This window comes from Syngnathus typhle, unplaced genomic scaffold (assembly GCF_033458585.1).
Source record: "Syngnathus typhle isolate RoL2023-S1 ecotype Sweden unplaced genomic scaffold, RoL_Styp_1.0 HiC_scaffold_26, whole genome shotgun sequence".
NCBI classification, from domain to species: Eukaryota; Metazoa; Chordata; class Actinopteri; order Syngnathiformes; family Syngnathidae; genus Syngnathus; species Syngnathus typhle.
Window position 1 is genome coordinate 1,201,186 of NW_026871932.1, and position 10,585 is coordinate 1,211,770.

General features: G+C 47.3%; 1 long non-coding RNA gene across 1 annotated transcript; it reads right to left on the reverse strand.

The window, feature by feature from the left end:
• Positions 1–770: 770 nt before the first annotated feature.
• On the reverse strand, positions 771–9,309 carry LOC133147016 (uncharacterized). Its single transcript, XR_009711478.1, has 2 exons — positions 3,210–9,309; positions 771–3,144 (listed from the first exon to the last, which is right to left on the reverse strand). It is a non-coding gene; the product is annotated as an uncharacterized LOC133147016 (long non-coding RNA).
• Positions 9,310–10,585: the final 1,276 nt, after the last annotated feature.

Sequence of the window (10,585 nt, forward strand, 5' to 3'; positions counted from 1 at the left end):
CAATTCAGAAAAAGTGCTCAGCTCGCCGAGAAAATGCGATTTAAGCAATAAAATTAAAAATGCTTATTAAACATAAACCAAACGTTGGAGGTGGTCATTTCTTCATGCGCAGTGATAAACTCGGCACACCCGAGAGCGTTTTTTTCGATGCCAACCTAACCACAGTGACGGGAGCGGCACAATTCAGAAAAAGTGCTCAGCTCGCCGAGAAAATGCGATTTAAGCAATAAAACTAAAAATGCTTATAAAACATAAACCAAACGTTGGAGGTGGTCATTTCTTCATGCGCAGTGAATAACTCGGCACTCTAAAGCACCCGAGAGCGTTTTTTTCGATGCCAACCTAACCAGAGTGACGGGAGCGGCACAATTCAAAGCGCTCAGCTCGCCGAGAAAATGCGATTTAAGCAATAAATTTAAAAATGCTTATAAAACATAAACCGAACGTTGGAGGTGGTCATTTCTTCATGCGCAGTGATAAACTCGGCACTCTAAAGCACCCGAGAGCCTTTTTTTCGATGCCAACCTAACCAGAGTGACGGGAGCGGCACAATTCAGAAAAAGTGCTCAGCTCGCCGAGAAAATGCGATTTAAGCAATAAAATTAAAAATGCTTATAAAACATAAACCAAACGTTGGAGGTGGTCATTTCTTCATGCGCAGTGATAAACTCGGCACTGTGGTGAATTCTCTTCGATGGTCAGCTGGTCTTCCAAACAAGATGGTGAAAAAGTGGCTGGCTTGGGGAAGGAAAACTTCAGTCACACATGGCTGATTGGGGAAAGATTTTATTCAACCGATGTCAGAGAGAAGTGTCTCGCGCCCTAGCCAAGATGTCGAGTCCCTTTGTCTACTCTCGTCCTAAACCTTATACTCTTGCGCTTCCCTCCACGCGGGAGCGCGCAGATGGGGCTGTTGGCTGACCTATGACCCCGCAGTTGCCTCCTCAGCTCTACATCATGTGTATCTTAGCAGTCGTTAATGGAAGCCAGATGTGTCTGGCGCCAACGAGTCTACCTTCCTGGACCAAGCCCCAAACAATACCACACGAACCTGACCCGAACATGCCCTGGTCGTACTTAGGCTTACTAGTGAGATATACATTGCATGATACCAGAATAAAAATTCACAACATACCCCCCTGCCGGGGTACCACAAGTGCCCCGGCAACAACTCAACACGAAAAGACATCGGTACATCCAAAAACCTTCCCCCAACCATTTTATGGTTTTCGTCTACAATTTGGACCTATTTGTCTCATCCTAAATCATGCTCAAGGCATGCTACTTAAGGTTACATTAACTAGGAAAGCTCAACCTAATTTAATAGCAAATTTCTCCCTGACAGCAATCTGAGGCCTCTCAGGAACCACATTTGACCAAGATCGAATCCCCCAACCCCATTAACTGATTGACGCCGTCCGCACACCCCCCTTCGGTAATATATCACCAACGCCATCAATTTGGAGAGGAAAAGTTTGCTGTGGCCCGTTAGAAGCCCCAAAAAGCTGCCGGACCGCCGTCGAAAAAACCTCGCCAATCTAATGACGAGGAAAAAGAGGGAGGCCCATTCTACACCCCCGGAGGCGCCTCTCGCCTGGCGAGAGTCAGGTGAAGGGAGCTCCGGCACACACCACATTTCACAAAGCGTAGCATGAGCCCTAAACACAGCAACAAGCAGAACCATGACCCTCAAATACAGATCGCTCAACATGCAACGTCGTATCGTAAACATGCCACGGGGCAAGCAAATGAGGTCACATAATAAAGTAAACATCATGGCAAAAAACACAGATGTAACACAGTGAGGTATATAAAAACAAATCGTCAAAGCATGCAAGAACATTAAACCCGTCGTTGCGCTGCCCCCCTTGCATGCACAAGTACGTGCAGATATGAAATCCAGTCCATTGATCCGTCAGTGGAAAATAGCACTAGTAGTAGACGGCACCGTCCCGGGCCGGCTGTCCGTTCAGTGTCCTCCTGTTGCTTATGATGGCCGTTGAATCCCGTGCAAGGCCCCGGTCAGCACCCAGGCGACCTATGACAAGCTAAAGCTACTGTCTGTATCAAGTGACGTTAACAGTGCAAACATGTGAAGTCATAATGGCAAAAGCCGCAGCCCAGGCCGGACGTCCTTCCGGCCCCGACGGCCACCGCTGGCAGGGCAACACAACCCGATAGCTCCAGTGTTTCCAGCCCCCTCAAATAATTATTTGGCGGTGATGGGGCAACGAGGAAAAAGCTGTGTCAATCGTCTCATCGAAATCTCATCAGAACGCCCGAGGGCTCCCGACACCTACCCCTCGTTTCCAGAGGCCCACGCGGTCCCTGAAACAAACAAACAAACAAACAAACAAACAAACAAGCAAACAAACAAGCAAACACTCCAGGACTCATTCCCCTCATTTCTCGTCGTGCCGACAGCGTTGCTAGCTCCCCCCAGTCACAATGTAAATTCTACCTGTTCCTGGTAGCCTTTCCTGTCGCAGATGTCCCTGTCTCAATCACACCGTCATCTTTCTGAAGTCCCGTCAGTCATGTCACTTCAGCCGCTCTTTTTCCCGTCCAAATACTATTTGTCACCCCCAAATTCCTTCTTCAGTCTAAAGATGTGTAGCATTCTCAAACCGGTACCCCTCACAATACTGTAGTTTCCTAGGTCTGTACCTTTATGTATCTGTGCCTTATGTTTGAGCCACCTCACTGTTCAAACCAGTCATCATTCTGAAACAACGCTCACGTAATCTTTTCAAAACGGTACAGCCACTCAAATCCTTTCTGTATTCGTTATGCAAACTACTCGTCCTAAAATGTATAATTAAACCTTTGCCCTGTAATAGCAGCTTTAATGCAGTCACGCGTTCAGAAATTTCCCCCTTCCTTGTCTCTGGCCCCGTCGTCCTCTGACATTCAATGACCTTCCAAACTTTTGTCGTGTACTGTGCCACTGTCCATTCCCAAATCACTGTATGATTTGTCCTTCGTACTTTGTCATTGAAAAACCTTAAACCTTATTGTCACTAAATTGTTACCACGCTTCGCATCCATTCCAGGCTGTTGTCCCCCGTTAACTCCCTTTCTTTCGAGATGCTTCTTCCGCTCCTTCCGTCACTGCTAGTTGAATTCTGGTGTGTCCTGTTAAAGCTTAAAAACAAGTGAATTTGGAAAAAAACTTTGTATATCACAATTACAAATTGAAACCTACTCACCCCCTTTCTGTTTTACCACTCCCCCCTTTTGACACATTCACCCAATGTGTCATTACGTATCAAAAGGAACCTGCAAAGCGTCCCCTCTCATCACCACACTCATTGTAGCCAGGCCCACGGAACCTCTAGCTTCCATCTGGGCCCCGGGACCGTCACCCCAAGTCTCTGAAACTTGACTGTCCACCACACACTCGGCAACACAAACAAAAATCAGCGCACTCCTGTCAGTGAGCTTGTAGCCCTGCTGACAGCGGACACTTGTACACACAAAAACAGACATCAAGTATCAAAACAAAAACAGTCATAAAATGAATCCTGGCGCTCGGGGATCCTGTCCTGAAAACCATGTAATCAACAAGTTCATTATAAAAACCAAAAGGGCAAGGGTTAAAATATTCTTGTAAATTCAACACAAACGTTCCACGAACGCAATCGACAACCTGCAAGAACGAAAACAAGTTACGCAAGCAGCGCGCAATCCGCTCCTTGGCTGGCGGCCGTTGCTGCTGCTGCAAAAAATCAAGTCACACAGAAAACCAAAGCAGAGCTCGCTCATGTCGCAAGCAAGCTCAAGCGTCAAACATTTGGTCACTGTCCACCTAGTCCGTCACCCCGTTGGGTGAGCTCAAGGTCGTCACACGTCAAATTGTCCAAAGTCTTGATGTTCAATACTAGTTCTGTCTTGTCTGACCATATCACTGAAACGGGCCTTCTCCATCGAACCGTTTGGTTGTCGATGGTGCCCCTGATTGATCATTGAACCATGGTTCCGATCAGAACTCATCACTTACCAGTTCCAGTCCCTCCGATCTGTACCACCCCTTCAGGTGAGAGGAATTTTATCCTCAACGGCAAACACATCATCCCAACTTCAGACCTCTCTGGCCAATCATACTGCGCACACACAGCCGTAGATGATCCCATGCGCACTCACCCATCCACACACTCACAGACACACTCATCCGTCTCTATCACTCAGCTCTCCCCCCAAACCAAGCAAAGTTAGTATGTTAGTGTGTAGGCAAATATTGACTCCTAATAGTGACTCTTCACATTCGGACATACTCGTCAACATGACCTATTATAAAATCTCCAATTCAATTTTCCATAAACTCGCCCATCAGATTCATCGCAAATTGTCATATATGTCTATCTGAGGGACTAACTGTGGGACCCGCGTTTTGAGGGAGCCTCCATACCCTCGTATTGGTCCTACAAACTCGATCTCTATTACTTATGTTAATTAAATTCAATAAAGATGGGTCAGACTATTCTCTCTGGCTTTTTACGTCATCGTTTGGCTCTCCCCCTTTTTCCCCGTTGTCTTGCTCAAAACTGTTTCTCAGTCTGCTTCTCTTTATTGCCCCTCTTGGCGAGTCTCACTCCCCCCCTTTTTCTTTTCTTCCTCTTCCTAAAACTCCTGCCTGTCACACCATCCAACACCTCTCCCTACTTCCTTGTGGTCGCCTATCACCACTCCTCACTCGCGCGGCCTGCCCCCCTTCTGCAAAGCTGCAGCTCCACACAGGGAGCGCCGAGCCCTCTCCCTCGAATGAGCAGTTTTTAATGTAATTCACGTCATTGCTGTCCAGATCTTCTATCCTCAATCTCCCTTGCTGCCACTTCCTGTTAAAATGCCAAAATACTCCCGTTCCTACTTGCTCTAATCCGATCTTTGACAATGGAGTTTGCCCTTATTAAACCTTCGAATATCTATGTCCTCCTATTATCTTCGCCTCCACCTCTTAGTAGTTCTTTTGACAGAATCTCCTATTGGTAACCCTACAGCGGACTGTTTAGCACATAATCCCTTACTTCGCTCTCCTGCTTCTACATTGCCGTGTGGGTGCAGTTGAATTTGAGCCCTATCTCAGTCATTATCTTGTTACCTGTGGCCTTGTGCGACTCCTATGCATGAATGTGTGAAAGTCAAAAATTTAACGGATCCAACTTTCTGACTACCCAACCTCCACTATGGTGCAACAAACTTCTATCGTATTGAGTAGGTACATCGAGCGTCCTAGCTTCCTCTCGGCTGAATCCACTTTAGTCTAGATGTCTTATTCTAAAATGTATCTAACTCGATTTCTACGTCTTATGTCTGGTGAGCCAAAACATCAGATCTCGCTCTTGTTTCTCACCGTTTCAGCCCATTTGTTTTATTCAAATCTGTTCAATCTCTGACCATGATGCTTCTCTCTGTAGCTCTACGCATTATTCAATTTTTTATCAAATCTCCTCAGTTCTGTCAAACCCAGTGCACAATGAAGCTCCTGTCCACTCTAACCCAAGCCCCACGAGGTCTTAGCACCGCCAGGAGTGCGATTTGGCCATCGGACATTTCAAGTCCATATCTTCTGCCGCACCTCACCCTCTCAAGATGGTGTCCTTTTGTTGTTGCTTCAGAGCCAACACATCCATCACTCTCGAATGAGTCCATTGTTCAAATGTCCATTTTTTCTTCAACATTGTGAGTTCCTCCACTTCTCACTGTCTTTTCTCGTCTCCGAGGATGTTGTCTATCCTCCGGAGTGTACTTGCCCCCTCCAAGCACAACAACAGTCTTACTTTGTCCTTGCCAAAGGTCAAAGGTGCCTCAAAGCCAGGCACCGTCTTGTAGTCGTCCGCGGCTGCAGGCGGAGTCTCGGGGTCGAGTTTTCAGGGATCCTGGCACTGAGAGAGACAGACTGGGACATCAAACTTGTAAGACTATCTCCAAATGTAGCTGCTGCCCTCCATTCACTAGTAACGTTTGTTTACCAAAAGTCGAATTCTCCTAGTAACAGCAATGTCGTATTTTTATTGTAAGTCCTGCAACTCATCCTATTGTCGAGCTACGTTTTGTCTATAGTTTCAATTTAATGGGACAGTACATTGTGTCTTCAGTATCATTATTCAAAATTAACTCCGAGGTCTGCGTCCCACAACTAGCCCTGATCTATGTCTTGATCTCTCACGCGTTATTACCTGTGTCATGCTTGCTCAAAAATGCGACTTAGAATATGTGCTGTGAATTTCCAATCTCCTCGATCAAAGTGGATCCCGCTTCTCAGCTCTCCTCTCTCATGCTCCTGTTAGCCTGCAATTGTTCAAATCAAAAATGTTATTGTCTTTTAACTGTCTTTCTGTTGAACCTCTAAGTCTCTCGTGTTGCTAACTTATCTCCTCCAGGAAATGATTTAAAGGGTGTTAAAGAAAGGACCAATAGATTACTCCCAATATCTCCTCATTATTTACGAGTTAGCCCCCCTTTCTTCTCTCACTCCCTCTTTCTATCTGTCTCTGGCCGCATTTGTGGCGTCCTGACGTAAATTAGTGAAGAATTTGGGGGCAGCGCTCCACGAAGCTTTTCCTCAGACGACCTGGGAGTTCTGTCCGTGTCTCTTTGTCCTCTGGGAGGAGACGTGCGCGTGCACCGTCTCGTATTTGTTATGCAAACAGGAGAAATAGCAATCTCGTTCAAGTTAACGTAATCACTCACTTTCTCATTAGTTGTCAGATGGACTAGGGGCGCTGGCCGCCCTCAACAGGCTCCCTCTTAATTTACGAGCGAACCCCCCTTTCCTCACTGTCTCCCCCCACCTATCGGTCCTGGGCCGAATGTGTGGCGTCCTGCCACAAATCACTGCTGCCACGGCCCAACTCCTTTCTTAAGACACACAGGTACACAAACATTAGTATTTTAGTGAGTATTGCAAGCATGTCTCTCTCTTGCCTGTTTGCAAACTGTTCAACATTAGTGCCAGTGAAGTTTCAGTTTCAATCATGCACGTTCGTTGTTAATCATGCACCCTTCGCTCATCCACATTCGATCTCCCCTCGTCATGTCTCAGTTCTCATCGACATTGACCTCTACCGGGGGGACCCAGCCTCGCCTTTGCGGGCTCCTCGGCACAGCGCCCTCGGACAAGGGGGGGGGTCAGCGTACCAATGTTGACTCCACGGGCTGGCCAGGCCCGCGCGTCTCGCCGGCCCCCACCTTTGCCGACAGAGCACCATTCCGCGCCTTGGAGCACCCAGGGCCCCCTCCTTTCTTCTCTCACTGCCGTCTCCCATGCGTGTGCACATAAACGCACACACACCGAGCGCGCACACAACCGCACATGCACACACCCATCCGCGCGCACGCACACCCCATACACCAAGCGCGCACACCGCTTAGACGAACGACGACAACTGACAGAAACTTTACAGACATTACGCACAACATAGAACACAGACAAAGGGATTCGAATCCATCTCTCATGTAGCTTCTCACTAACCGCTTCCATGCGGTTTGGTCATTCTGTGTCTTCTTACCGTGCGCAGGTGCACGTACAAACATGCCCTTTGCACTTCTTGTCTTTGTTTCCCCTAAGAGCGCTTTGCATTTCCCCTTATACTGCAGATTTTTAACTTCAGTGTGCACACAAATTACTTTTTTACATGGTATACCAAAATTAACCCCCCTGAGGCCTCTTTTTTCCACGTTTTCCAATTTCTATCGGCTGCCCACTCCTCCGCTCTGCCAATTGCGGTCTGCTGCAAGCCGTAAATTTTATCAGACTTTGACAGGAGTGTGTGCTATTACAGTGCGCCTCGCCAATCGGAATCGGACCGTGACGACTTGGGTACAACCGCAGCGCACCGGTTCACCCCGGTAAGTTGCCCGAAGAGTGTCTCTCTAAGCGGCTAACGCACCAGCTGTCAGCCGGGGGAACCTTGCAACCCGCACAAACTCCTAATCTGATCAGTGCTCAAATAACGTGGTCTGCGCGCATCATCCTTCTCGGCACCCTGGTCCCAGACCCAGCCGGTAATTTTCCCACATTCGTTCACACGGTTACGGATGCCAAGGCTGCCCATTCCTCCGCTTTGCCAATTGCGGTCTGCAGCACGCCTCCCTTTTTCGTGCGACCTATATATAGAGACAAATGCCCCCACCGAACATCTCAACCACATTAGTGTGATCTCAACTACATTGCGTGTGATCTCAACGTCCCAGCACGACCCCGGGAATTATGCCTCCGGTGGCTTGGTGGTGCCCGTCTCTTGTCGCACACAGTGTTCAATCGTACCTGTGTTTCCGCCTCAATCACACAGCTAAAATTTCCATCCTCCATCGGATCTGTAGCCAAAACAAAGTCCACGTTTTATGGGACGTTCTATTATTCTTCTCTCGTGACAGCCGATCAGCGATGTCCCAGACATCCTGTCCTGTTTCACGTGCCCTCTCTCGGAGCATTTTCTTTCTCATTCATCATTCACACCAGACATGTCACTCACACTGTTGTGCACATTCCCCATTAAGTTTTATGCTATTTTCCCATTTTTATTTGCCTTTTTTCTTTTTTCTATTTTTATTGAACATTTTCATTTTTCTATTGGGGCTACTCCCCCCTTTCAAACTCCACATCTCGTCGACATCCAGCTAGGGGAGACCAATCCCCCCCCCTTTTTGCCAGCCACTGGCACACCAGGCCCGTTAACTGTCCCGCTTAGGAGCCACTCCATCCCCCCCCACACCAGGCACGAGCACATTGCGATACTGTGAGTGGAAGCTTCTCACCTCAAACTCAGCCTGCCGGCCGGACGCTCGATGCTCGCACCCAGGCGGGCGAGGGCTCCCCGAAGGACAAGAGAACTGTTCGTGACGCCAAAATTGTGGTGAATTCTCTTCGATGGTCAGCTGGTCTTCCAAACAAGATGGTGAAAAAGTGGCTGGCTTGGGGAAGGAAAACTTCAGTCACACATGGCTGATTGGGGAAAGATTTTATTCAACCGATGTCAGAGAGAAGTGTCTCGCGCCCTAGCCAAGATGTCGAGTCCCTTTGTCTACTCTCGTCCTAAACCTTATACTCTTGCGCTTCCCTCCACGCGGGAGCGCGCAGATGGGGCTGTTGGCTGACCTATGACCCCGCAGTTGCCTCCTCAGCTCTACATCATGTGTATCTTAGCAGTCGTTAATGGAAGCCAGATGTGTCTGGCGCCAACGAGTCTACCTTCCTGGACCAAGCCCCAAACAATACCACACGAACCTGACCCGAACATGCCCTGGTCGTACTTAGGCTTACTAGTGAGATATACATTGCATGATACCAGAATAAAAATTCACAACAGCACTCTAAAGCACCCGAGAGCGTTTTTTTCGATGCCAACCTAACCAGAGTGACGGGAGCGGCACAATTCAGAAAAAGCGCTCAGCTCGCCGAGAAAATGCGATTTAAGCAATAAAATTAAAAATGCTTATAAAACATAAACCAAACGTTGGAGGTGGTCATTTCTTCATGCGCAGTGATAAACTCGGCACTCTAAAGCACCCGAGAGCGTTTTTTTCGATGCCAACCTAACCAGAGTGACGGGAGCGGCACAATTCAGAAAAAGTGCTCAGCTCGCCGAGAAAATGCGATTCAAGCAATAAAATTAAAAATGCTCATTAAACATAAACCAAACGTTGGAGGTGGTCATTTCTTCATGCGCAGTGAATAACTCGGCACTCTAAAGCACCCGAGAGCGTTTTTTTCGATGCCAACCTAACCAGAGTGACGGGAGCGGCACAATTCAGAAAAAGTGCTCAGCTCGCCGAGAAAATGCGATTTAAGCAATAAAATTAAAAATGCTTATAAAACATAAACCAAACGTTGGAGGTGGTCATTTCTTAATGCGCAGTAATAAACTCGGCACTCTAAAGCACCCGAGAGCGTTTTTTTCGATGCCAACCTAACCAGAGTGACGGGAGCGGCACAATTCAGAAAAAGTGCTCAGCTCGCCGAGAAAATGCGATTTAAGCAATAAAATTAAAAATGCTTATAAAACATAAACCAAACGTTGGAGGTGGTCATTTCTTAATGCGCAGTAATAAACTCGGCACTCTAAAGCATCCGAGAGCGTTTTTTTCGATGCCAACCTAACCAGAGTGACGGGAGCGGCACAATTCAGAAAAAGTGCTCAGCTCGCCGAGAAAATGCGATTTAAGCAATAAAATTAAAAATGCTTATTAAACATAAACCAAACGTTGGAGGTGGTCATTTCTTCATGCGCAGTGAATAACTCGGCACTCTAAAGCACCCGATAGCGTTTTTTTCGATTCCAACCTAATAAGAGTGACGGGAGCGGCACAATTCAGAAAAAGTGCTCAGCTCGCCGAGAAAATGCGATTTAAGCAATAAAATTAAAAATGCTTATAAAACATAAACCAAACGTTGGAGGTGGTCATTTCTTAATGCGCAGTAATAAACTCGGCACTCTAAAGCACCCGAGAGCGTTTTTTTCGATGCCAACCTAACCAGAGTGACGGGAGCGGCACAATTCAGAAAAAGTGCTCAGCTCGCCGAGAAAATGCGATTTAAGCAATAAAATTAAAAATGCTTATAAAACATAAACCAAACGTTGGAGGT